Here is a 6,239-nt window from a genome sequence, read left to right on the forward strand (position 1 = left end):
TCCAACTCGCCCTTGTTTTCAAGCAAAAGACGAGTCAAGACAACAACAAAGCAATCAACCCCCCCCCCCCCCCCTTAACACAAAGCCTATGAAAACAAAATATTCACCCGTCCTAGCCTGACATTTCACAAAGCTCAAGCAAGGCAATATTACGCCAAATTAAACGCAAAAGAGGCCAAAAAATCAAAAACGGTCACGATAAAGCAACGTGACTCGATCACGTCCTAATGTGAACTAAACTTTTTTTGGGGAACATGGCAAAGCAAGACGGCTCGGTTTTAGACCAAATAGGTGCTTATTTCGTTAGCATAAGACTGTCTGAGGAGATGAGGGCAAAACGCAAAATTTTAAACCCTCACATACAATAACGGTTTCACATTACAAAAGAAGTCTTCCCCGACTAAAATGCAACCTAGTGGGGTCCACGACACGACTAGTTAACCACAACATTGTGAAATGAGACAAAACCGATTGGAATCAAGAGGAATACATACCTTGAGATGACATGATAACTATAGCACAAATGCAAGGGACAAGCATGATCAACAATGGCGATTTTTGAGAGCTTTTGTTTTATTTTGTTGAAGAAGATGATGCAAATGACGAGCAAGCTGTTCTCGCGTCTTTTTTTAACAAAATAGGGGAAGCCCCTTATGTCGCCCTAGAACTCGCGCCTCTTTTGGGCGACTCTATCATTTTCAGCGAAGTTTTGGGCTTTGGCCCAAACACGCGTACAATAATTGTTTCTTCACAAACATAAAATTTCAAATGATGGAATTAAAAACCATGATTTCCTTCACAATCGCAAATAGCTAAATTCAAACTCGCTATTCTCACAAAAATTTTCAAATGACGGAATTAAAAACCGTCACAAATTTCAAATGACGGAAATAAAAACCGTTATTTCCTTCACAATTGCAAATAACGAAATTGAAACTCGCTATTCTCATAAAAAATTCAAATGACGGAAATAAAAACTGATATTTCCTTCACAATTGCTAATATCGAAATTCAAACTCGCTATTCACACAAAAAATTCAAATGATGGAATTAAAAACAGTTATTTTCCTCACAATTGCAAATAGCAAAATTCAAATTCGCTTTTCTTATAAAATCCAAACAACGGAAACAAAAACCGTTATTTCTATCTTTCAAAACTACAAGTAGCGAAATTCAAACTCGATATTTTCGCGAAAACATCGAATGGGAGTAATAAGAACCGTTATTTCTCCTCAAAATTTAAAATTACAAATGGCGGTAATAGAAGTCGTCATTCGCAAGAGCCAGCCCCAAGTTATAAGACGCCTATCTCTCGCAAGTACCACAAATATCTCCTACAAACATCAAAGTTCCTCAGCGGAACCCCTGAAGACCTCCCTGCAGAGTCATCCTTCAACAAACTTGCAAATCTACCTACATAAGCAGCAATGACCGGGCGTCAAGCAAACCAAATCGAGCACATTCCTCCCCAGCGACGCCAACATCGCTCCCCAATTGGTCGGTTGGACAAACAACCTCTTGAAATAGGCCCGATGATTCATATCGTTTCCCGCAATCGATCATTGGACCGTCAATGGCTGGCAAGTCTCCATGCACTGACAACAGAAAACCTCTTGAAATAGGCCCGATGATTCATGCCATTTCCCGCATTCCATTACTCGACCATCAATGGCTGGTGAGTCTCCACGCACCAAAAATAGCACCCTCTTGAAATAGGCCCGATGATGCAGGCCATTTTCGGTAGTCGATCACTCGACCATCAATGGCTGGAGAGCCTCTACGCATGAGCAAGAACAAATCAAGGACATATCCCAAAGATGCCTGATATATGACTCCTTTCAATGACTGGCGAGCCTAAATACGTAGTCTAACGGACTTTAAGCGACCCACACCAACAATCGACAGACTCTATATTATTCCCAACGACATGTCCTTGACTTGAATCCCCGAGTCGCCTCGACGTCGCCATTCCCAATGGCAGGTCCTTGGTTCAAATCCTTTTGAGCCGCCTTGACGTTGCTTTGGTCTTCGGTTGTAATCTTCGATTATCCTGGGGCTATACTTTGAATTTCGCCTTTTCTAAGACTCAGTGAAAGTGGGGGCTCTGAAGATACCCGGTATCTTTGGAATCCCTAATAAACACCTGATGATTATCGGACTACAACATGTTTCGAAAATTGCTACGTTTTATCGGCAGTTTGTATAATTGTGTGTCGGAAAGCTTAAAAAATGTTTTTGAAAATGAAAAAATTTTTAAAAAATTTCAAAAATACCTGGAATGTTGTATGCACGACGATGGGGTCGCAATGACACTAGTTAGAGTTTAAACCAACACCGGACCAAAAACCGACTCAAAATTCAAATCTCGACTCAAACACGAGTCAAACTCGAGTCTAACACAACGAACCCACCCCAAATATCACCCACATTTTATTTTACACGGTGCAAACACAATAGCCACAAAACATATCCAACAAAACCTAGTATAGAACAAACCACAAATTCCAAATTTGTGAAAAGGACAAGATAGCCTCTTGTGTCGCCCACATACTCGCGCCTCAATGGGTGGCCCGTGTGGCCACGTTGCCCAAAATGCAAAACACCATACATTCCTCTATAATACCCTTCAAACACCACCATTTACAACCACGGAAGAGTCCGACTAATAAAGTCAAAATTCTACGCGTGTTTTCGACCAATCGATGGAAAACATGAGCCTTACACATTGTTGGTACCGTCATCGTGCATTAAAAACACTTGACTTACCACTTCGACCAACTACACTGACACTAGAGCAAAGCAACACTCCATATTTACAAAACGGTTTTTCAACTCGAGCTTTGCCACTCACAAGTTTTACACTTTGTTGATTTCTCCTCAAGTAACCAAGCATGTATGTATGAGGGTGTAATTAATCCTCTTTTTTCATGTTCTCTTTACTGTTTTCATGACTTTAACATCATAAAACATGCATAATACGATTCAAAACTTGGAAAGATTGAGCAAAAACTCGAAAACTTAGAAAGATTGAGCCAAAACCGAGTTTTGGCCTGATACAGAGGCCTATTGCCTCGCCTAGGGGCTCACGCCTCATATGGCTTCTCAGGTCAGAACTCAACTTGTTTGAGATCATCATTCCTTTACATTTCAAAGTTCTACTTCATTCTTTTCTTTACGGTTTTTTTTTATCATTTCAACTCATTTTCATGATAAATATTTTTGACCATTATCGAAATCATCCTTGGTTATTTATACCATAACGGTTTTATCTCGTGTAACAATGATATTATTGGTTAATAACAAATTTACGGAGATTTGAAACTTCCTCTCCTATTTCTTGCATTTTTCATTTATTCATATTTGCAAGCATTTTATTCATATTCATATCCATAATCATCCTTTGTTCACATATACCATGTCGGTTTAATCCCGAGTACGATGATAAATATCGACTAATTACAAAGCAATGAACTTAATATAATTAGTTCATATTAAACACCCTTCATTTTACTTCATTTTCAGTTTCTCTTTATCTTAACTGTTGGGCCCAGAATTACCCTTCCTGACCTAACAAAGGCCAGGCGATGATCAAAACTAAGATTCAAGCAAAGGACACCAGAAATCAGGCACTAACTGGATATGAATTGGCATCAAGCAAGAGTTGATACAAGACAGGCAATAAATAACCACCAGCCTGAAAGGAGAACACATCAGACACAAGAAAAGGGCTGCACAAGCAGAGCAGGCAACAACCAACCTATTCATATATACTCCCTACAAACAAGGAAGACCAATTCAGAAGGAAAAGATATAGGGAATAGTCAAAGGCAATGGCTAAATGGATGGCAACCACCCCCGGGTAAATAGGGCACAAGCCCTATTTACCAGGAAACCCTAAACGGCAGAAAAATGGGACTTGGGAAGCTAGTATAAATTGAAGAGAAGAAAAAACAGAAAGCAGATTCAACACACTCTCACTCTCACTTCCACTCTTGTATTCTTAAGCAATATTTTTGCCTATCACGCCTGATATACGGATACTCTGTCAGGCTATCTAAGATCATAATAACAATCACTTCTGGCTTGGTGCCTGTGGTTTTTTCCCTTATTCCCAGGGTTTTTCTACGTATAAAATCTTTGTGTCTTTATTTATCGTTTGTTTATTTACTTAACAAAACTAGTTAGGGAAGGTATTTGAGTTAGATAACCCTACTTTAAATCCCCTGGCAAGGCGTTCTCATTTACCAAAATCCTTGTCAAAATAATTGGCGCCCACCGTGGGGCCTCTAGCTCAAAAATAATCAAAACCCATTACCAAATAACATAAAAACTTAAGAAATGGCAGGAGATAGCATTGAGCAACAACTGGCTGCCGCCCAACAACAATTGTTGGAAATAGAACAAATTAAAACAGAAAATGGCCCAGCCAAGACGAAGTTGCAAAATTAAAAGAATCGAATCCGACTGAAACTAAAGTTGGGGAGAAAAAGCTTCAGGAACAAAGTTGAAAGTTCAGCCTGGCACACCATTCTCTTCAATCATCAGGAACATTGATTTCTCCAATATTGGCACTCCTACTCCACCAAAGTCCAATGTAGGAGAAGAAACAGACTCAGAAGAATTCCAAAATGAAGAAACCTCACCAAATCAAACCAACACAGCAATCATGATGGCTATGCTCCAGGAAATCCAAAAACTCCATGAAAGATTTGAAAAGATTCCTGGAGTTCCTACCCCAATTGAAGAATCAAATCCAGAAAGTTATGCTGATTCACCCTTTGTGGATGAAATAGCAAAGATAGACCTGCCAAAGAAATTTGTGGTTCCCTCAATGAGAATCTATGATGGTACCACAGATCCACAAAATCATGTTGCCTACTACAAGCAAAGGATGTTGGCAAACATCTATTCCCAAATGAACTACGCCAAGTCCGCATGTGTAATGGATTTGGAATAACCACGAACGGACACCCCGCAATGGTATATAAACCGCCAAATGGAAGCATCAAGTCCTTTCACGACCTGGTCAACTCTTTCAACCATCGGTTTGCCACAAACAGCAGGAACTAGAGAAGAGATCCGGTGACTTATACAGGATCAAGCAAAAGCCTGGAGAGTTAATTAGATCTTACATGACAAGATTCAAAGAAGGAAAAGGTCTCAATCCCCGGATGTGATGTTGGAACAGTACCGTGGAAGCTTTGGGCAAGGGTTACCCCTGGATAGTGACTTCTACGATGCAATGACCATGAAGCCCTGTCATACCTTTGAAGATGTCCGGGCGTTGGCCATAGGCTACATTCGGGTGGAAGAAGATAAAGGCTACAAGCGCGACAACACGACAAAGAATTCAGGATATGACAAAGTCAACAAGAAAAGTTCCAACCACAGAGGAAGCAGTTCCAGGCCATCTCCTTACACAAGGCCTAACAGATCTGAAGTCAACTATACAAATGAACAACGAGGTAATTCCTATACTTAAACTCCTATCCAAGAATATAACTTCTCTGTTGACATTGCGGGACTAATCAAGAGACTTGACCATATGGGAGACATTGTCAAGTGGCCAAAGAAGTCAGACAACCCCAACTCAAGGAAGGATACTACAAGGTGGTGTGAATTTCACATGGATATAGGGCATACAACAGAAGAATGCCTGGGATTGCGCAGACAAGTGGCTTACCTGCTAAAGAAGGGATATCTGAAAGACCTGATGCCAACAAAGAATAGAGAGGATGATGGAACAAGAAAGAACCCAGAAAGGCAACAACGAGATCTACCCCTAGCACCACCCATCTATGAAGTCAAATTCATCAATGGAGGATCTGAGATTTGTGGCATGACCAGTTCAGCTGCAAAGAAAAATGCCAGGGAGTCAAAAATGAAATCTCCTTTTAAACCTAGAAATTTAACTCAAATTACTTTTGACGACACTGATATGCAGGGCTTTCCAGATCTACATCATGATAGCCTGGTCATCACCATGCAAATAGGAACTACTCGTGTCCTAAGAATCTTAGTAGATGGAGGCAGCTCAGTGAACCTGATCATGCTTGATGTCCGTAAGGCAATGAAGATTGATGAAAGTCAAATTATAAAGAAGTCTAATGTCCTAGTAGAATATAGAGGAGACGAGGATTCGAACCCGTGATGATCTATTTTAATGATACCTCAGTCATACCCAGTAGGCTAAGTCCTCTTCAAAGTCACAAACAATGAAGCTGAGTATGAAGGCCTGA

Source organism: Silene latifolia, chromosome Y (genome assembly GCF_048544455.1).
Source record: "Silene latifolia isolate original U9 population chromosome Y, ASM4854445v1, whole genome shotgun sequence".
NCBI lineage: Eukaryota > Viridiplantae > Streptophyta > Magnoliopsida > Caryophyllales > Caryophyllaceae > Silene > Silene latifolia.